This window comes from Taeniopygia guttata, chromosome 1 (genome assembly GCF_048771995.1).
Source record: "Taeniopygia guttata chromosome 1, bTaeGut7.mat, whole genome shotgun sequence".
Lineage (NCBI taxonomy): Eukaryota > Metazoa > Chordata > Aves > Passeriformes > Estrildidae > Taeniopygia > Taeniopygia guttata.
Window position 1 is genome coordinate 85496742 of NC_133024.1, and position 22868 is coordinate 85519609.

The 22868-nt window shown below is 38.4% G+C and overlaps 1 protein-coding gene and 1 long non-coding RNA gene across 5 annotated transcripts in view; both read right to left on the bottom strand.

Annotated features, from left to right (window-relative positions):
* Window positions 1–22868, bottom strand: part of AFF3 (ALF transcription elongation factor 3) — a 326738-nt gene that overhangs the window by 239997 nt on the left and 63873 nt on the right. The gene's annotated exons all lie outside the window — the stretch shown is intronic.
* LOC140684597 (uncharacterized) overlaps window positions 1–22868 on the bottom strand; it is a 90060-nt gene that overhangs the window by 60872 nt on the left and 6320 nt on the right. Inside the window, exon 1 of the long non-coding RNA XR_012057066.1 lies at window positions 1–22868. This exon is cut by the window's left edge and continues 59687 nt beyond it; it is cut by the window's right edge and continues 6320 nt beyond it. This is a non-coding gene — a long non-coding RNA (uncharacterized lncRNA).

Genomic DNA, 22868 nt, shown 5'->3' on the forward strand with positions numbered 1-22868 from the left:
GAAACCGTACCTTTGCACTATCCAGAGCAGGTGGTGGCTGGCAAGGCCACAGGGATTGCTCTGGCAGGGAATGGTGCAGCTGGGGGTGGGCAGTGGCAAAGTGAGACTGCAGCAGGGAGAGGCGAGGCCAGGGAAGCGCATCCCCACTGCCTCACTGCAGGAGGTGTTAGCAGGCAGCCCTGGCAAAGGCCTGAGCTGCACTCCCTCAGCACAGCTGCCAGGTGGGCACAGCCACCCCGGGCAGCAATGGCTTGTTTGCACACACACACACACACACACACACACACACACACACACACACACACAGAGTTATGTGATTTCAGAGCAATATGTGTTTCCCAGCCTGAAGAGAAATGAGATCTCCCTCACTGCTGTACATGTGGCATTTCATTCATCAGTTTTTCCAAACGGAAGGCTTGTCATATAAACAAAATGAGCGTGTGTGTGTCACTCTACTGCTTCTGGATGCCCTGCAAGAGAAACACAGCAGAGCACATGCTATTTATCAAAGTCCTGATGGGGAGGAAGGTATATTTGTAGCATCTTCTAAATGTACTCCATTTCTGCTCCTTTCTCTGCTCTCAGTGACAGCAAACATCATTTGACAAAGACCAGAACATGTTCATTGTTTCCCCATCTCCAAACTAGCTTAAAAAAAAAAAAAACAAAACCAAAAAACAACAAAAAACCACCATGGGTGATATTTTCAAGAATATTCTTACTGAATTCAACCTCTCTCTGCTCACATTTGAGTAAGTGGGAATTAAGACTAATGTTGAACATTTAAAAATTCTTACCATGTGTTTACATTACTTTTTTACAGGTTTACTTTAAATAGTAACCATGTATAACGTACACTGTACATACACAAAGAATACTTTTCCTTTTCCTGAATTTCACAGATGATGATCCTCCAAAACACTTGCCTTTGTAAGTCAAGCAAATGTGTGATACATAGGAATTGCCTGCATTTCATGAAGAAAGGAAGGGAAAAAAGGAACTGGACAGAAACCACACACTGTACTGTGGGAAAAGTGATCAGGAAATGGAACAGTTGTTTCTGAAGTGTATTGGTGAATCTTTGTCTCTTTTGTAAAATGTGACATTTTTGGAAAACACTTCTTGAAATAACATGCATTAGGACTTTCAGTGAAATTATCTATTTCAACCACAGGTATCTGACACAGACATAAGTATGTTTCAGATTACATTAGTTCACTTAAGAGGAAGCTGTTAGAAGTACATCCATATTTGATAATAACTATGGAGCCAGTTTTATACATACCAGCTGGAACAAGGGAACTTGAATTAATAATGCACATTTTGAGCTTCAGCTACAGCTGTGGGACTATCTGAAAAGAGACCCTTTTTTCAGAGTACTGCAGTCTGTCTTGCAGTTGTACACTATTTTTGAAAAAAACTGGGAACCTTAGAAATCCATCTCCCAAGTGGGGGTTCCCAACCCACTTCAAGCTGGACTCGCTTCTTACTAGCCCGTGTAATTCCCTGAAAGCTCTCCCAATGGGGAATGATGATGCTGGACAGATGAGCTGGGGGCAATCACTACTGGGCCTCCAAATGACCCAGAGACTTTGGGAGCTGCCTCTATCTCAGATGGAGGAGCCAGGATATACCAATACAGTATGTACATTGATGGGGATCCTGAAGGAAAGCACAACAAATTTTTGAAACATCAAAACTTTCTGCAAACTGGAAATTTGTGGTTTCACCTAGTCCTGTCTTCAACCAGACACACATTTGGTGCTTTAACCAGGTAAAAAGAGTCTGCCTTCAGGTGGGGATTTTTGTTGTGCTCTTGAAGAATGACTTGAAGCTTTCCGGATTTTCTTCTGCCTGTGGACTTTAGATATCATTCCTTAAAAGGCCAAACTGATGACATCAATTGCACTTAACAGAACATTTCTACCACATAAGAAGTCAAAAACCACCTGCAATTGTTTTGTCACAACGTATCAGTACACCTGCATCATTATTCAGAAATTATAACTGTCATATCTGGCCATGCAATCATTACCCAAATACACCCTTAAATATCCTGTGCCAAAATCACATCAGCTACCTGTCTGCCCAGAAAATGACCAAAAGAAAGATGTACAGTTTGCAACCCCCTCAAGTTTCTTGACATACCTCATATATTTTTGAATGCTCTCAAGTTCCTTTGACCTTCAGATGCCACTTATTGATTGCTTGGTGAAGTTAAATCTGCTCCTCTCAGCATCCTGTGCCCGCACTCATCCCTGGCAGAACTTCTATCATCTCTTGTCATCAGCTACATGAGCAACTCTCAAAAGCAAGCCCTCTCCACTATTTTGCAGCTCATCTCTACATTAGTATTAACTGAATGGTAGCATAGATAAGGGAGGGATTTTTATAGATGCCCTAATAAGAGAAGCTACTTATTCACTGAGTTCAAGCTTTCTTAAAACAAGCTCTGAAAGGATCATTTCCTCCCTCTCTCTGCTGAAGTGCTGCTAATGCTGCTAATTCAGACTAGATTATTTTACCCTCGCCTGAATCCAGCACAAGTCTCATGTACTTTTGCAGGGGGATTAAAACAGGTTTAAAATGATGTTTAAAAAACCTTCTCACAACTCTGCTCAGGGATTTCAACTTGGTTTTTTAGTCCTTGTTTCTGTGTATATTCACAGGTTTCAATCTTGTCAAAGTTAGTAGATAGCCTTTGACACTTTTGTATAATTCAATATTTTTTGAGAACACAACATGAGGTAATATATATTGCAAAACCAGACACTCTTTCAACATTTTTCTCCAAAGGTGGTTTTGATGAGGCTGGACTTACATGTTTTTAATTACAAATAAATACTGCGTTTCTTCCTTTGGAATTTTCCTTCTTTACTTTTCTTTGAAACTAGATGCTTCTTTTGTTTTCTATTTGTGAAACCTTTTACAGAAAATAATTACTTCATGTATGGGTCTTTGGTGGCACATACAGTTTCAACAGATATTATTCTAATTAGGCTGCTTGGTTCCATTTCCTTTTTTAATCATTGTGGCAAGGACCTTGTGTTGTGATCTGCCGAACGGGAGGAAATGTCTGCTGAGGATTCTTCCCTTCTGGAACTCATGTACTAATGAGACACTTTCTTAATAAGAGCTTCATGTCAAGTCTTGTAATCAGAACACGAGAGACACCCAAACCAGCAGAAACATTCATTAATTCCAGAAGTCACTATTTCTGCGTCGTTTGAATATTATTCCAAAAGGAACAGAACCTTAGCAGTGATTTGGGATAAGGGGGTGTTTTTGTATTACAATAGGAGAGAGACACAGTTAGTCAAACTTACTGGTTTACACCAATTGAGTTCCTATCTGTAAGGCTAGTCTTTCTTTAGATAAAAAAATCCAAACCTGTTAGGTGTCAGACTGCAGTGCCTTGGAGTAAAGAAGCAATTTACTACAGGACTTCAAAGTTGTAACCTTATTATTCTTCAGTTTGTCCTAAACAATGCTGAGAAACTAATTGGTGCCTGACTTTCAAAATAATTCTAGTTTAACATCTGTGAACTCATTATTAAGTCTTTCCAAGCAGAGAAGTAAGTGTGTTATTCAACAACCCTGACACAGTGGTGGAATATGACCACACCATCTCCATCCACACTCTCTGAAATGAGAAGACTAAAACATTAATTAAAACAAAACCCAGTCATACACCTCGTCATACTACTGTAGCTAGAAGATAAAATCCTCCTGGGAGATCAAGAGACTGATCTACAAACTATTAACACAAGTTCCCCTTTCTATGTTCACAAACCAATTGTATTAACACTCCTTATGGAATTGAAAGGAAGTGAAGACTAGACAACTCAGAAAAAGGCATGCCTGTCTTTCTGGACCTACATGCCATTATTTCCCAAGCAAGAAGAGCAAGAAGAACAGAAATATGTCATGTTGGTGTTATAATCAGCATTGGATTAGGTTATTGTGTACAAAGATTATATATTTTGATAGTGCTAGCATACCTACAATAGGTAAAGTAAAAAATTCCATTAATTTGCCTCAGTATGTCATGAATGGGAGAAGAAAATTAAAATTTTATCACATGATTTCATAAGGGTAATTTACTTACATCTAATCAAAACTGTCCCTATAATAATTTCTTGCTCTTTTCAGCTTACAGTTTTTCAAAATATTTAACATTTTGGTTAGTATGGTTCACATTTGGCCTTGTTTGATAAGTAATTTCAGTTAAATCCCTTAAGCCATATTTAAGCCATGAACAAAAGTGAGTAAATATAGTTTACTACTGTTTTCTGAACAGGGAGAAGGCCCTTGAAATACTGGTAAACATGGTGAGCAGTGTTATTGGGGAGTGCTCCTAACTTGAGGAAACTACAGTGAAAGTGATTTAGAGAGCACACTGAGGAACAGAATACAGTATTTCCCAAAGTGTATGGATATCCACATATACACAAATATTGAATGTCTCATACAGTAAAAAAACCTTACTTATGTGTAGGGAACGGTGCCCACCAACCCACCTGTAAACTACATTTCTCATCGCTATAAAGAGGTGAGCAAGTCAATCAGCTGCACAACAAAAACTTATTTTCTTCAAACCAAGCAATGCCTGTCAGTCTCTCTTACACTCCCCTGCAGCCATCAAGGTTCATTTGAAAAATCTGATTTGTGCATGAGGCATTATAGATCAAATTTACCAGTGGTACAGCGTCTCCTTTATTTATTCTTTACTGAATAAAATAACTACTGAAATGACCTAGAAGTTCCCCTTCTCTCACTCAAGCAAACTGGATTTCTTGGGAGTAATGGGCCTGATTCTCTTTATCACCAAACCATGCCTCTCCTCCTTCATCCTGACAGTGAATTGCTTTACAGTGAGAGTAATGGGTTTTAAATTGCAATTTCTACACTAATTTTAGGGCTTCTTTATAATGGAGATAAAAAGCAAGATAAAGGGGCCTTATCATAAATAAAAATAAGGCCATATATAGTTTATATTGATCTTACTTCTCACCTTTTTTTTTTTTTTTTTTCCTGTGCATTTTGCTTAGGAAAATGTTTTCAAGAATCATTATTTTTAAAGTCTGAGTCAGGAAATTTAAAAATTAGACCATGAAAGTGCTACAGGAGCTGGCACAGAGCTTTAACCCCAGAATACCGACACAGCACCAGTGCATTCCCTGTGCCTGCAGCCCAGCCACCAGTCAGGACAGAAATGACCACCTGAGTCAGACTGGGGCCAGCCAGCCATGCAGTAGTTGGCTTTTTGTTTGTTTTAATCTTCCCTGCTAGTCTGTCCTTGTTCTCTATCCAAAACACCTGTATTGTGGGTTTACTTCAACACTTTCTCAGCAAATTATCAATAAATTAGTCACTTTCTAACTTCTCTGTAAATTTTAATATTTTCACTGACTTTTTTTTTTTTTGAAAAAATTGATGCATTAAAGAAAGAATGTGTCATCAAATACAAAAATGCAAAATTCATCACAGAGACTTTTGACTATGAGAACATATTGATGGGAAATAGTCAATTAAGGGTTTTACAATGATACAGAGTCTAATTCTGCAGGATATCATAGATTTCTGATAGGAATGCATCACAAATGAAAAAAACTTTTCAATTTAAATTAAATTAAATTTCTAATTAAGTCATGGAGAGCTGTACTCCAGCAGGAAAAGCTACTAAAAATCATACATTTTTGGTCATGAATGAAACATTTAGTATAGTTCAGTCAACAGTGACCCAAGACAGAATGACAAAAAATAGCTTCTGGGTTCCCTTCTATTTTAAACCATATGTTTTATAATTAGATGTTTCTTGCATCTGTTTAAGCAAGACTTTCTTCATTATACAGAGTTATAGCTGTAAAGTTTACTTTAGAAAACTAATCTGATAGTCAAGCTACTTGTGTCATAGAGTTTGATACACTCATAAATATTTCAGGTATTTTATGCAATATGCCCATCAAGTGACAGGCCAAAATAGTTCCTAAGATTTTACCATGAATTAAAAATGTGAAAATAATGGATTTTCTGGGTTGGTAGCTAAAGTGAAAAGTGTAAGAAAAACTGTTCTCATTTGAGCTGAATATTTTTGGTTTGTTTTTCCCTTCAAAAAGGAAAGAAGGAATACTAAATTACTTACACTACATCCATCAAAACAATTTATTTTATTTGAATCCAGATGGTTTGATATTTTGATAATTTCATTACTTGAAAGAGTAAGAAACTAAGGAAATTTTTTAAATGAGGAAGTTCTTTCACATTAAAAATCTGAAACATTTGACTTTGAAATTTTGTAACTATTTCAATGTTTGTTTTTTTTTAAAATTTTTTTTTCTCCAGCTAAAGCAGTTAGTGGTCTCTACACCAATTGCTTTGAAGAATCAGAAACAGAAAATTAACCTTGCTCTATCAATAATATGCTAAACTTAAAAAAAAAAAAAACAACTCATTGAATCTCATGAGAAATTTACCTTTCCCTTCAATGGAGTCAGGACTTCACCCTTTTTCTTTATCTGCAGAATAAAGATATTGTGCTTTTCCTAGAAAGGGCTGTGAGCAAACCTAGTACTCTGAATTTTTAAGAGATACTGATATAGATTTTATGCATTATGCATTTGCTTATGAGCTACTACTTTTTGAACTGTAGTTCCAGAAGTCAGTTGTGTGAATCATCTGCGAGGAAAAGAATTCATGTTATCCAAGGAAAAATAATTCCCTACAAACATCTTGCAGAGGCAATTATGTTTACAAGATAACTAACATTGTAAGAACAAGCACATCCCACATGGAGAAGGATGCTGGAGCTGAGTCCTCAGGTGTTTGCGGGTAGATCTCCATCAGGAAGCAGGGCTGTCTACTTCATCCTCAAATGTGTTGTAATTGCAGTAATGTGGGGTGGTAGGGTGGAGAAGCAGAAGTGCATCAAATGTCCCCTTTTTTTCTTCCTAGCCCTGGGGAACTGTTGGAAAGATGCTACTCAGATCAGCAAGGATTGGGCATGGTTTCTTCTCCAAATTACTGACAGAACATATTTCTTAGCTATTCAAGTTTTGAGGTGTTGAGTATAGGGCATCTTTTTCCCTTATCTTGGCTGACAGACCATAAGTTACCCAACAGCAGGAGGTGACATCTAAAATACATCTTTAAATCTTTTCTCTGCCTCAGTTGGAAGACCGCATCTCCTCTATTTTCACATCAAGTCATCTAGAAGGAGCAAAGATTTTGCTGCCTCAAGTGCTTTGAAATGCCATGTGTGGATCCAAGTACAGTATCAGACCTTTGTTTTTATAGGGAATATATTTAAAATTATTTGCCAACACAAAAGTAAATTTTCTTACGTAATAAGGAACAGGCGTAAGAAGTTGGAACAGGCAGCATTCCTGACAGGATGTCTTTTAAGAAAATTTTGTCACTTTGAAGTGTGATTACTTGAAGTATTATTATAGTGTGATTTCACAGGGTAATTAGTATCATACGCCTCTCTTCTATTAAAGTACCCTATGTAACATATGCTGAAGTCATAAGCCATAAATCACTGTATCCCATTTACGATTTACTGTGTCAGCAAATTTCAGTGACATAATGCTACAGAGCAACTTTTCTGTATATTTATTACTGTAATCACGACACTAAAGTGTAAAGACACCTTGCTAAAACCTATAACCTCTTGTAAGTGGGACTTTTTTGAGAAGAAAAAATCCACTAAGTGAATAATACACAATTCACAGCTACAGACTCAGTGACTACTGTGCAAAACTGCAGTAATTATTTAGATATGCAACATGCTTGGCGCAGCAGCAATAGAAAACAGACACAGAAAGTGAGGGATTTATTTGACTAACTGTGGACATCTAAATGTAAGCCAACTGCTCCACATTCCCTTGCTGGTTGATGGAGAGAGTTACATGATTTTAAGGATTGATCTTATTCTAAATGGATATTTGGGAAAGTCAGATTAATTGCAGCTAAAAATAGCCTATTTATTTCAACTGAGTCCAGCTAGAGCCTTGAGTCACTAGTTCACTTCTACATTAGAAATTATTAATGGTAGATTAGACAGAAGACAAGAAATGGTCAAAATAAATAGTCAAAGAATAAAAATTTCAAATGTAACTTCAGTGAAAAATCCAGACCTTCTTCACTTCTCCAGTAACTTCTTGATGTCCTCACAACTATACCTCACAAGCAAACAAGAACATGACATGGAAACATGCATGTGACATGGACAAGAAGTCTGAAAAATCCTTTTTATATTCCAGCAGCAATAGTACCTGGGCTTCCTTACAGAAGCTGAAGTAACTTCCTGAAGAAAGTCAAGCTTAAAGAAAAATATGGGCAACTGCAGAGGTTCAAGGCTGCATTCTAATACATGGGCTAATGGAAACAATGTATGCAGCTCAAAAGGGTAAAATTGGCCATACCCAGACATCTTGGAAAGCTCAGAAAAATAAGGCAAACTAGGAGTTTGTAGATGGTAAGAGATGCTATTTATTGCAGTGCTGAGGCCCTGCTGTCATTCACCACGAAGGTAGCTGCCATGGCAGCAGCCAGGCAGAGGTACCCAAGGCAAGCCCTGCACATGGGCAACATGCTTTGCCCATCACTGGATAAAGTATCCTCCTGCCTACCTACTTTGTGTTTATACCATTCCAGTTCCTCACTGGAATCCACTGTATAACCCTCTTTCTCCTTTCATGTTTCTTTTAAAGTAAACAACTACTTGTGGACAGGAATTCCTGATGACTCTCCCATCCTACCCATGCCTATATTCTTATTCTGAACATCAATTCTTATTATGACCATGTCCATGATATATAAGCATATTCTTCTACTGAGGAACATTTTATACTTACAGATTTACTACTTCAGATAGCTTAACTTTGAGATAACCTTTGTTTTTAAGTAAGATATAGTTTACCTGCGTTCTCTCATTTTCTCATGATTTTATGCTTCTTTCAATTAAATGCAACACTTGAAGGTCAAAAGTGAAAGAGGAAAAGTTGAATTGCAGAAAATAAAGTGAGAACCCTTAAGTGAAGACTTACACAATCTGTTGAACCCTTTTCTGTTTGTGGAAGCAAAAGCAGATTGCTACTCTCAATAAAGAACAGCAAGTTTTGCATATTCTTTCAAGAACTATACAGGCTCTCACTGTGTTCTGGGGCCAAGTTTTCACTGGTTTCAGTGATGCAGGATAAGACATCAAAAAGTTAACTGAAAAACAAACAAGGCTGAAATCTGTTTAAATTTAGTGTTGCCTAGATCAAAAGAAAAACAAGGCATAAAATATTGGTGTGGAAACAATCCAGTGTGAAACAGATGATTAGTCTATGATTGTAGGGAGACGATAAATGTTTCATTCAGTAGGCTTTTAGCACAGAAGTTTTAGTATCAATAACTTATGTCTTCTCTTTATTCTGTTTTCATTTGCACAGCAATTTTTGGCCAATTTTTCATTATGCTGTGAAGCATTCTTGGTCGTTTTCTGTCTTGATTTGCAACAGTATTGCCTCGTTAACAAATTACTGTAAGAGATCGTGTATTCAGAAAGGAGGATTTTATCATCCTTTTATAACCTTCCCACTCCTTCTCCTATTATCAAAATATTGAGGAACTAGAGTATTAAACTGTCTGGAATTTACAAACTTCATGCTCATATATGGAAATTAAATAACTGAGGAAGGAAAAATAAGCTTCCGAAGTGTTTATCAGTTCATTATATTAATGCCATCTGTCCCACAGCTATGATGTCAGACTTCTTTTTTCTTTCCTCATTAAGGCATAGTTCGTTTACATGAACTGCTGCTTAAGATACTTGCTGGAACACTTAACAGCTCCCTCATTTGTTTGGTAGTTTTATAGGCCTCTTGTGCTGGAGCAGAGGTACAACAGCTTGCAATGCAGGAAAAGAAAAGATAAAACTACCCCGCTGCGCAGATTTAGTCAATTTTCACTGGCTCTCGCACAGAAAACAAATTGCAACCCCTCACAAAGAGTTCTCTCTCTGCACTGGCAGCCCTGACAAATGCAGACAAAAATGAGTAAATCAGGCAACTTCACATCAGGAGGAAAAAAATGGCTACTGCTCCAACAGCTGCTATCATAATTAAGAACAGATTTCATCACTAAACTCTTGCTGGTTATATCTGCAGCAAAACAAATACACAGATGTGGCACATTTGCATACTGAAAAATGTGTGCTGTGTAACTGAAACAAATTTGCTTTTTCAGCTCTTAAATATTCACTTTTTAATATGAAACAATGGGGGTGGTTTGCATAATAATCCTGTCTTTGCTCATCAGATTCATTCAATCAGTATATGAAATATAATGCAACACTGATACCTAATAAGGCCACATTTCAGTCATGCAATCCAATACCAAAATTTTTTATGTCAAATAATACAATTTTGAATTGGTTTCTGAACTGCCCTGAGGCACTTCTATTTGTAAATGACATGCTTTAAAAGCAAGATAAAAAAGAGGAAAATATGACAATTACTTCCTTAAATCATGACAAGCACAAAATTTACTGCCCTTTCATTTATCCAAACATTTTAAAAGGTCACCTAGCATCATTTAGTGGAGAAGGAATGCAACCCTCTCAAAGTAAAAATGGTATAGCATCATGCCCTGTGAAAGCAGGGCACGATTATTAATGCAAAAGTGACTGGGCCCCCAGAACTGCAGCATGTCCATCAGAAGCTGCAGTATCTTGAGAGACTCTCTTACAACACAATGACTCTTTAGATTGTCTTCTCCTCACTCCAAAGCCACATCTTTCTGAGCTATGGGCTATTTCATAGCTCAATAATCTCACTGGTTTTAGGCAAACTGTCATAGCAGTTTTGGAATTGTTTCCTGTCTGTAAATCTGTGATAATTTCAGAATGAATGTGATTATCAAGGTCTATAAATTGTTTAAGGAGCAAATCTGCAGATCTGCTGATAATTTGAAGAACAGTTTCGCTTCAGCTGTATTTTAAGCCATTCAGTCATGCCACTATGCTTTCCCTAGTGAATACATTTGTTCAATTTAAATCCCTCTGTAGAATTAATTTGTTTACTTTAAGTATTGTGCAGAACTAGATGATTAAGTTGAAGCACATTTTTTTTTCAGATGGATGCATGTCTGATAAAAGAAACCTGAATACAGCTCTTACTGTAAGTACTCAAACTGATGTGTCCTCACTCCTCCTCTTCTGGTACTCATTTCAGAAGCTGATTCGTTGCGTACTGCAGGAGCTTGGATTTAAAATCTGCACATTTTAGTGATACTCACCTTTAAGTGGAGGGGTTGGGACTTGTAAAGTGTTCCTGCAGATATCTGCATGCACATCTTTGCATGCTTACAAAAAAGGGTTATTGCTTGAGAACCAGTTCCTGGAGAGTGGACACCATTATAAGGCAAATAATTAAACCAAAGCATATAAAATGCTATTTCACAGAAGTACATAACTATCTGCAAATGGTAAATGGTAAGATTTTAACAGCAAACAAGTGCATAAAGAATTTAAATTAAATCTCCATTAAAAATGAGGGGGGCTAGAGAACCAGGAAAGCAAAGTGGTGTTAATATGTAAATGCATTTTTCTATGTACAGCTTGTGTGTGTTTTGCAGGAAGGGCCTCCAGATAATACAAGAAACTCCATTAAACCTTCCAGCTGCCTCCACCACTCTCAGCCAGCGTGGCAGCACTGGTGAGATGATTTGTGCAGCCCCAATGACATAAGATGAGCACTTTCTATTGCTGTTCTTGGAAATACAGAGAGCTGGCCAAGCTTTTCACAGGCAGTGGGAGATGACCACGAGGAGGTAACAGTACCAGAAACTGAGGTCTCTTGAACGTAATGGGAACTGCAACTGTGTCCTCTGGCACAGGACTACGTGATCCTGCACCAGCCAATCCTTTTTTTTTTCCAGCTGTCTTACTTGTCCCTTCAGCAAGGGAGATGAGAGGTGCCACACTGTACAGGATGTGTTATGTTTGAAGACATCTATAATGCCAATACTAGACCTTACACATTGATAAACTGCCACTTAAAGTAAGATGCACAAGCAGGTGAGTCCGTATCTCCAACTTTGCATGAAAAAAAAGTGGCCACATTAGGATTTCTGCAATCAAGGCTGCATCTATTCCACAAAGAAAATTCTTAGCCATATTAGAGTAAGCCCTGAGTTTGAACCATGAAATACTTTTGCAATGAAATTTGTTGGCCTGATGTCTTGAAAAACACAGTTTCCAGATCTGCGCATAACTTTATTATTTGTTCTTTCATAACAATAATTTCATCTTGAAGAATAGCTCTTAAAAGCAGGTTCTTAAAAGGAAAAGAGTAAAGAAAAATTTAGATAAGGTTAAGGATATTTCCCATTGTAATGACAAACGACTTTATATTACTATACACGAAAAGAGAAAATAGTATTTTGGGGAGAAAACAATATCAGAAGGACATATGTTTTTGTGTATCTCATCTCTATATGTGCAGTACAAATGACAAAAGAGCATCAGCAAGAAGCCTATTTCTGTGCACATCTGGATTCTGTTTTGGTTATCAAGTCCTCATTCCTGTTTGTCTGGCAGATGTTGTGTGTACATTTTTAATATGAGTTCACAGAGGTTTCCAAGGGAACTCAGGGCCATGGCTTCTTTTTTTTTTTTTTTTATCTTGTCTGTGGTTCACTTTATCATAAAGGTAGTATCAGTCAGCTCTTGAAGAATTTTGCAGTTCCTTTTCTTTATTGCTTTCTTTTTTAGTCAGTTATAAAAAAGATAAAAGAAGTAGCAAGCAATCAGCAAGTGTAGCAAAGGTGATATAATTAGTGAATTTGTTCTCCTTTATGTATTTAAAATTATTAATTTCTTAGGAACCAGTAGACTAATAGCTGCAAAGCTATCTCCCCCTTGCACTTAAGTACAGTAGTTTTTGTTGCATTAGAGCAAACAGGACTCAGCAAAAAAAAAAAAAAGGTGAGTTGGTTTTAATATCAGAAATCAGACAACTGAGATTAGCTCTAGGACACTGGTATTCCCTAATGCATGCTGAATCAACAGCAGTCTGGGAATGGCTTTGTTTTTGAAGGACACAAGCTTTGGGATTTGGGATATGAACAGTATAGATATATCATTTCATGCTGTTTGCATGAAAGTCAGTGAAATCTTAGCTCAAATGTAGCTTTACTAAAGTAACTTACAAACTAAAATCCTCATGTTCTTAAAAATCTAAGTATGTCTACACTGTTCATCAGTGCCAAGCTTGCTTTGTCTGCATGCAAAGAATTAAAGACCAGGGTAGAGGTATGGGCTAGTCTAATCTGAACATTTTCGTCAAGCCTCATAATTTATATGCCTTTTGAAATCTGAAACAAATATTTGATTGCAAGTTGTTGGGTCGGAGGTAGCCTTCAGTCGCCAGGTATTGTTGTTATAATGGAAAAATGGTAGCATTAGTTTAATGTATTATAATAGCACAGGGTAATGATCCTTAGCTCAGTACTACTGAAATACCTTGACAGCAGCAGTTGAAGTCAATGGGAGCATTGCAAGTGCATATAAAAGGGCAGTCTGCAGACCATTAGGCATAATTTCATCACATCTTTATTGGAATAAAAATTGCACTTAAGCTTCTGCTGTTGTGTTGGCAATTTAGAAACACTCTATTTGCGTACACAAATTTTACAAAGACCCTCTGTTAAAGAAGTCCTTATCTAACTACTGTTAAGGTGCATGGATACTGGGAACTTACTTCCATCTAGTTAAGAGACCAGCAAGTAAAGAAGTAAATGTCTAGTGTTGGTGGCATGAGACCAGTTTATACCTGTAGAGGCCTTGGCTGCTGTTACATACAAATGAAACATGCCTATCTTTTGCATTGATCTAGACACTGAATTTTCATTATCAGCACTGACACCCTGACAAGGCAGAGATCTGCTTCCCCTTGAACAATTCCACAGGTTATTATAAGTCTTCCCTACTTATTAGGGAAGAAAGGAGATCTACACACAAACAGACCCTTGCAAACCACATCTCTAAGGATGCACTGTGTGCTAAGTTAGGCACTCATGTTTTTGCACAAGGTTTAGAAACAGATACAGCTCTGCTAAGAAAAGTTCAAGTCTCCAAGCTAGTCAGATAATAGTTTATCACTGCCTCAACTGCATAGGGAACATGCCACCTGCATGCCAACAGCAGAGGTTGCAGACATCTCTGGGAATTCCCAGCTGGGCACTGAGATGCATCCTGTCTTGTCTCTGAGGGCAAGCTCAGCAGACAGCCCTGTGCTGCCTTCCTCTCCACAGAAGCCACTGTATGTGGGCTAATACAGCCCTTCACCAGCTCTTGGCCTCCAAAACCAACATGAGCTCTGAAGCTTGTCATCCCTTTCCTGATGTTTCATTGGAAATACTTGTTTTACCAGAAACATAAGACAAGTCAGAGAAAAATTTTAAGTAATTTACCATTTTTCTGAAGCTTAGGGGGAAATAGCAGCTGCTAATTTACTAGATGACTTCTGTGAAAGGCAGCAAATAGAACACCGTCCTGAAAGGTCTTAACAAAAAATGCGGCTTCAAAGAAAAACATCTTAACAAAATGCTTTGCATTACCAAATTCCAAGAAAGCAAAGGAAATTCCTCCAGAAAATATCCTCATGCCAATGTCAAAAGTCATGACAAGCCAAAATATAAGGAAATTATGTAAAAGTAAAAGAAAAAGGCTTAGCTTTGTGTGGTCTCTGGAGGAAGGAGAAGATAATTGTCAACATCTTTATCATCTGGACACCAGCTATTTCAACTATGCAAAAAGACAGGCCCAGTGACCCTAGACTGAAGTGCAGCAAAGGCCATTATGCTTGTTCCCATTACTCAGTGGAACTATTTCCCATTTTTATCCTTCAGTAACACAGTTGGGATGTTTAACACCCTCTGCCTTGAGTCTCAGCCAAATGATGCCAGCGGCTTGGAGTCACCAGAGCCTGGGCAACAATGCCACTTGTAGCCCTGCCAGCCTTGCTGACTTGCTGTGAGAAGTAACCTACCTCCCATGAGAAATTACCGTTTGCAAGTCTGACATCAGCTCAGGAATAATTGCATGCTGTGTGCAACGGGTCAATTTTATTCAGGGGAAAAAACACCCAACAAACTCACACCTCAACTCTTTCTGGCTGATCTTGTGAGAGTCAAAATAAATCCATCAGGAGAGGGTTGTCCAAGTTCCTGAGCTTAGTGCTACTTCAATTCCCTCACCCATGTATGAGAACAAGATCAACAAAACATATCAGAGGGCTGCCAGCTCCATGCACCAAGTCATCTTTTGACTTGGTTACATTGGGATGCATCAGTTTCTTTTCACATTCACAATATGTCATACAAGTGGAGGAAAAACTTGTAATTAGCATGAGCTCCACATCATTTGGTTTAGCACAGCCTACTCAATGGAAATGCTTCATTTACTTCCTCCCCATGCAAGGCCTCCGGCTCACACTGGTGGTTCCCCTCCTCTCTTACTCTACACAGCTGCTCTATTCCTTTCCACTGATCTCACATGTTCGTCTGAGCCATCCAGCAGAATTCCTTCAATGTCCTGCACTTTTCTGGGACAGAAGTGTTCTTTCAGCTCCAAAGAGTGTCCTTCATTATCATTAAAGGGAATGCAGCGAGCTCTAACTATCTTCTGCCCCTTTGGAGCCCTTTTGTCAGTCTGCATTCTCCAGCATGGAGTACCAGACAAATGCCTCCTGTAACAGCCGGGCTGTGCTTTCAGCTTCACCTTCTCCATCCCCTCCTCCTTACCTCACTCTTCCTTCTAAGTGTCTATTAAGACTTCCTCCTCCCAAACACCATCCATGTTTTTCTGTCTGGGTACTTCTCTCAGCCTCGTCGCTATCTCCTTTTTTCAGGTGCGATAGGTTAATTTACTTTCCAGGCTTCTGTTAACCTTTCCTCTGCCTTTCCAGGGCTGATAGGCTCTATCACAGGATACTTCTTGCTGTGTGCTTGTACAGCACCTTGCATAATGAATCCCAAACTCAGGCTTTTCAAAAACATTATCAAGAATTCAAGTTTCTTGTCAAACCCAACAGAAAACCACCCTGCTGTATATTTGCTGAAGAATAAGCAGGAAAGAAGAATATACAGAGCTGACCTGTTCTCACAGCTCTTTGCACCATCATGCAGTTTCCCTCTCTTCTGTGCATTTAACCCACAGCTGTAGTCATGCACCTCAAAAGCCTACCTGAATCAGGACAGTTTAATTTTTAATCTGAGCATATCAGGGTTTAATCAGAAAAATTTTGTGTGTGCCTATTACTTGTTATTTAATCTGTGAAATCCAGCCTATAAAACCTGTTGGTGTAAAGATAAGCACTTTATTTAATATCCAATTAAATGTGGCCACCAGAAAAATCACAGCTTATGCAACTTTATCAGAAAAAGATTAATCTATTTCAGGCTTAGCCCAAAATGTCATAAAAGAACTCATGAATTTAGATAGGAATCCACTTATTAGCCAAAGACATTTTCCTATTGAGTAAGAACAGTCTAAATTGCTGCCTATATTTATACTTGGTTCAATCAAATTTCTGTACTCAGTAGCTGTCATTGATTTTCAGGACAATTATCAAACAAAAATGATGAACAAACTGCAGGAACATTATAGAGTCTTTTTCAACTCCACAGTAATCATTAGAAAACACACAGCCTGCTCATTGATAATGCTTTAATGGCTCGCAGGGTGACATCATCAAATTAAAAAGATAGTCACACCCAGAAGGCAGAAGATTTTCTTTTTAGCATTACAATTTACCATTTTAAAGTTAATCGTATTTCACTTGGTGTTTCAAAACACACAAGGCTGCACTGAAAGTTACTTTTTTCATATTGTCTGATCATGCCCAAAACCATGATTTTAGAATAAGGAGGCAAATAGTTGAACTTATTTCTTTAAAATAAGCAGACTTTTTTTGCTGTCTGGAAACTGATATCCCTCAGTTCAATAGCTGAGTTTCCCACAGCGCCTACAAAGGCACATTCCATTTCTGTACTGTTTTATTTGTCTAGCTGATTTATTTTAAAATTATTCCATATTAAGATTAATAAAAAATAGCGATGTGGTTTAATCTTTCCATATTAATTATAATCTTCAGTAAGATATGTATTTCACAGTACAGAAAACTTGTTCACAAAACAAATAAAAGTGTATAGGTGTATCAGTAGTAGTAGCAGAGCTGCAGTAAGTTGCTGGGGCACAGCAGTTTTGGTTTTTGTCTGCTGGGTCAATCTGAGGCAAAAGGTTGAAGTGCAATGGCTAAAAATCAGTATTCAACAATGACACCTTATGGCCTACTTAAAATTAGTTCAGTGATCCAGCCCCACTCTGCTAAGTGCAAAAATACCTATCTGTAGTCAATGCATAAAATGCATCATATAAAAAAGCTACAGGAGAGTAACTCAAACCTGGCTACAGCAGATTTGCTGAACTGAATCTTCCCCTCCATGCTGTAAATTATTTTGTGGTACTCTACAGATAAGGAGCTAATTTGCAAAGTTTGGCACAGCTATCAATTTCATATAAATAAAAAAAAAATAAAAAAAGAAAGTATTTACATGGGCACCATCTTCCTGTCACTGAATGCCAAACCTAAGCTTCTCAGAAGAGGCAGTGGATGTCCATTAGTTAGTTTAACCCTTGCTCTGAATACACAAAAATTCAATATTAAGAAAACAGCAGCTTTATTCTGAGAGCCATCTCATAGAGGAGAAGATGGGAGTGGGAAATGTGATCCAGTCCATTTCAAGAGAAATTAATTAGGTCTTCATTTAGGGTGCAATTTAGAATAGACAAAAACGTTGCCTGGGCACCACACCCAAGAATCCAGGAAGGTGGGGAATGCTTCCTATACTGGTCCTGTGCCAACCCCACAGGCCCCCAGGTGCTGGGAGCAGCTCGCGGAGAGGCTGACCCCTGTCCTAGCTCCTGCCTGGCCACTGCACTGGGCTGCAGGGAGCCACCAGCCCTCCCTGCCCAGCTCACTCAGCTACAAAGCCTTCGCTCAGCAGAGCTCTGCCAATAAGTGGCAGCAGAAGGATTTGCTTCTCTGTGGACCTTCAAAGATTTGTGGCAGATACTTTTTAGCTGAACTTCCTCTGTGGCAGCTCTTCATCCTGTGCTCTTTATATAGCAGCAATTAGCATATCTGAGAAATCCCCATTCGACATGTTTTATGGTCTCTTCTCTGTACTGAGATAGTTCTGTAAGTTATGAGCAGAGATATGCTATAATTCCTAATGTACAATTGTCAGGAAATCACTCACATAGATTTATTCACTGAACAGTTGGTGAGGAAACCAATTCTGAAAAGAGAGCTAGAAACTTTAATTACACAAGAGAAAAAATTACTCAAGCACCTCAGACTGGTCAAGAAGCTCCTTTGATGTGCTAAAGACATGACCTGAAATTAATAGATTAATGCGCCATAGTGTTTCTGAGTTCAAATGCTGGCTTCTGCTCCAATTTTTATTCCGTATTACTATTGCCGACTTTCTTCAAAGTAATAATGACGCCAAAAAACAACCACAAGCGTTAAATCTGCACTCTGGAACAAAACAAAGGAAGACTGAAGACAAAATACCTTCTTCCCTCAAGCAATATCTTCTTGACCAAAGGAAGTTCATACAATGTAGAATAGAAATATTCCTCCCTGTCAAACCCTGGTCTTGATACCACTGAATGCAATGGCAAAACTCCTATTAGTTTCTAGTGGAGGATGTGCAGTAAATAACTCAGATGGAAGTGGTGAACCATAAGTGACATAATCACTCAGGAACTGTCTCTGCCTCAAGTGACCCAAATGACAGGAAGAAATACAGTGAACACTAATTTGACTTTAGTAAGATGCCTTTAGTTATGCTTCTGCGTTCACTTCCATCTCCAGCGCAAAGTTATGGAAGAGTTTCATGTGTCACTCTGTATGGGGTCAGCTGTGGCACAGACATCACAACACGGAACTGGGGGTTTGGTCTTGGCACTTTTGCACTCAGTTTGACACCAAAACACCCTGGCTCTGCTTACTCTGGGCCTGGGCCAACCACGATTCTGTCCAGCCTTGGTCTGGGAATGGAATAAGGTGCACGTTTCAGGTGTGCCATCCTGTCCTCTAGCAGCCTCTCACATATTTTCCATCTGACCCCTCCACTAAGACCACCAGGAAGTGGGGCCAAGGCAAGCAGGCCTGTTCTGGCAGCAGCATCATCACAGAAGGTGTCCCCATCTGCCTTCACCTCAGCTAATCCCTTTTGTAACCAGATTCAAAATATTATTTTCAGAGATGTCATTAATACTTATGAAGATCTTTGAAACTCCTGCCTGCAATAGATTACAGTAGTAAAAAACACAGAATTTTTTGTTTATTGATAAGAATGCAGCTGAGTATTATCAAAATCTATATTCCCTAGGCATAGTGGTGGGGGGAAAAAAAGGACCTGCCTGCTTCAGATGTCGGCTCTTTGTAGAGGTTGTTCACAGATACTTAGACACCATTTGAGAATGAGGTTTTGCCTCTTCCACGACCCACATAAGCTACATGTACCCACAAGCCCAGATTTGTGCCTTTTGCAGTCCTGCTTATGAGGGCAAAACAGGTAATGCATTTTCCTCCTGAGACAGTGATTGCACATCTGTGAAGGCAGTGATGCCCCACTGTCTAAATTTTTCTTCTCATGGGAGAGGACAAGTTTCTTTAGAAATAACCACAACCACGAAGTTTGATTCTTTTTCAGCGGTGTAGTCTAGACATAGGTCCATTTCTACCTGGGAGCAGAAACTGCATGGGAAGGAAGGCTGTCCTAAGGCTTCCTCATGGGAACAAACACACTACAGAAAAACAATAATGTTTTGGGCTCTGCTCAGCCATCTCTAAGCTACTGAAAGATCTTGCATGCAGACCCTATCATAAATTATGATTGCTGCTTATGGTATTTTTCAAACTGTCTCACATTGCACTTGATCCTCCCATGAGGACAAAAATTTAGACCATGACTAACTCCTTCTCGGTGAGTTTCCCAAAGCATAATTTCATTCTTTTCTCTTCAGTTTCCCACACAATTCTTTTCTGATTCCTTCACTGTTATACAGCACAGTTCATTTTTATGTCCTCTCTATCTATGTATTTTTAACTCTTCCTGCATGCTAAACATTAAAGATTTGGTGCAAGGAAGACAATTCATCATCTGTTAATGGCATTTTCCCAACTGTCCTTCTCACACTACACTTGGTCCTTCATCCCATGACTTTTTTCTAGATAGCATACTTCTGCTCTGGATTGCTACTTCCATTAAATCAGAAATTATCAAGACAATATGTTTTATTGTATCAGATGTCTCTGATAATATGCTTTCTTATATCAGATGTCCCTGAGAGCGTAATTAAAATCAGAGAAAGCCTCTTGGAAAATATTTCAGAACTGCCAAATCATGGTCATTTTATACACTTTGTATTAATACTTTGTTTGATTGTATCTGTGATCAATAATCTCGCAGCTGTCTTCCCCTTTTCTACTTCAGATCTCAAAGTTTCAGCAGTCACATGAAGTTATATCTACCTCTGTGTTTGACTGGGTTATACAACTACCTTTAAATAAATGCAAGATTTGATTAGCAGTATCACTAATAATCTTTAGCATGTGCAAGGAAAAAAAAAAAAATCACCTTTAATATCTCATTTCAAAGAAGTTACAAAGCAGAGAGTCTTCCATCCCATCTCTCCTTAAACATCTGTTAGTGATAAGAGCTAACAAGAAATGTTCTTGGTTTTCCTTTCTTTCTAGTTACATAAGCTTCCCTTACAGCCATTTGCAGTAAATGCAGAGGAGTATGAATAGCAATTTTTGGTTCTGAGAGAAAATGCTGGTTCTCAGTATTCCTGACCTGGTGGCTCGCTGGCTTGAATTATTTTTGTATATTTATCTTCTGAATAAAACATGGTGAAAAGTGACTTCACATCATGCCTTTATTTCTCAGAGAAACATAGTGGTGGAAAGGGAAGAAAGTGGGAAATGTATGGGGGAATTTCAGAAAGGAGATACTTGTCCTAAACCATGTAAGGAGCAACCTCATCCTTTCTGGCATGCTTATTTTGACCCATGAAATAAAAAAGGTACCATATTTCAGAACATGCAACTGTTATGTATGAAATACAATTAAGAGATTTGGAACAACATGAATATATAATGTACACATTTCTTTACAGATGCATTTTTCTCCAGACAGTCCGGTGCCTGCTTCAATTTGGAAGCTATCCATTTTCATACAAAGTTAACCAAGAATGACAGGAAATCAGATGCTTACATCATATATCTTTTCTGAACTTGAAAAAAAACACCCTTCTGTTAATTACTTTTCTAGGAAGCTATTTTGTGATACCACAGGGATAGATCTTCCATATTCAGAAGTGGTACAGAAATTAAAACTTTACAACACACAGTGTGAATCAAGTATGTAACATGCAGATATTTAAAAATATATTTGTCTTCATTTATCCTTATGTGAATATGTGACCATAATAAAGAATTTAACTGATTCTGGCCTGGCTGGATGAAGTGACAGTTGCTGGAGAGCTGACCTCTTTAACCTTATACATCAAGCAGCACATATACATTATTTATTTAGCTGGAATTAACAGTGATCTGTAAAGCTCACTGTATTTTCCTTTAGTTCTCTTGCTCATCAGTCATACCTGAACCCTGTGAGTATGTTCAGTGGTAGTAGCACTTTCATGTCATTCTGATTCATGAAAGACTGGGAAACTACAGAACAAAGAAGTTAAATAATTTTCATTGATTTTTTTTTTTTTATTTAAAATATCCTAAACCACCTTTACATCCTACATTATCCCTGACAGATTGCTGTGAAGGTGAAAAGTAGACAGAAATGCCCTACCTTGCTATAATTATTGGGAAGGTAGATGTGAGCTGGTATTAACATAAGTACTCTGCAGAAGCAGCAAGGGCTTGGACTCCTCACCTGGCTGCACAGTGACACAACTCTCCAGTGCTGTGCAATGGGAGGTCTGGGAAATAGAGTCCCTCTAAGTATCCCACTGGTAATCTGAACTCCACAGCGAGCCCACCCTTCCTCTCCCCTCTGTACCTTGACCCTCTCTTTAGTTTAAGAAGCCACGAAACAGATGGGGAGAACATGCCCAGCCAAATTTCACGTGGAGGAGTTTCGTGTTGGTAGGAGTGCCATGCTCCAGCATGCAGCTCCTGCAACCACATCCAGAACAGTTGCTTTCTCCAGCTGCTGAATACCTTACAGGCCTGGGAGCAATCCATGCTAATGGGGCCAAAGGTGGAAAAGTGATAGCAATACCGTGTATCTTTTCAGGCACATTTTACAAAGAACATCTATTAGACTACTTTGTTTCTGGTCAGGACGACTTTTATTACATGCAGTTATCATCATAAGCACTACAATGGATTAAAAAAAATCAGACAAAATGTGCAATTAAAATCTGGGGTTTGTAATTCCAGAAATCTTATTTCCTTCATCAATAACTTTAGTGCTTACCACAGGGAACTAAAGAAGCAATTAAACATGGTTGTGGACATTTTTATGTATGCACTCTTGTATCAGCTCCAGAGCTGATTCATAAACTAAGCCATCCACCCAAGGGAGGTGGGGGCAGGGAGGGGCAGTTAAAACCTAAAAGGCAAGAAAAGTTTCTCACAATTAATCCTATTCTTACATCCACTGAGCTTTCCTTACTCCAAAAGTGGTTACTTTTCCCACTTCAGAAAAGATGAAAAGACCAGTTTTTTCAAAGGGAGGATCTGACTTATGAGAGACCCGAATGAACTGCTCAAGTATGT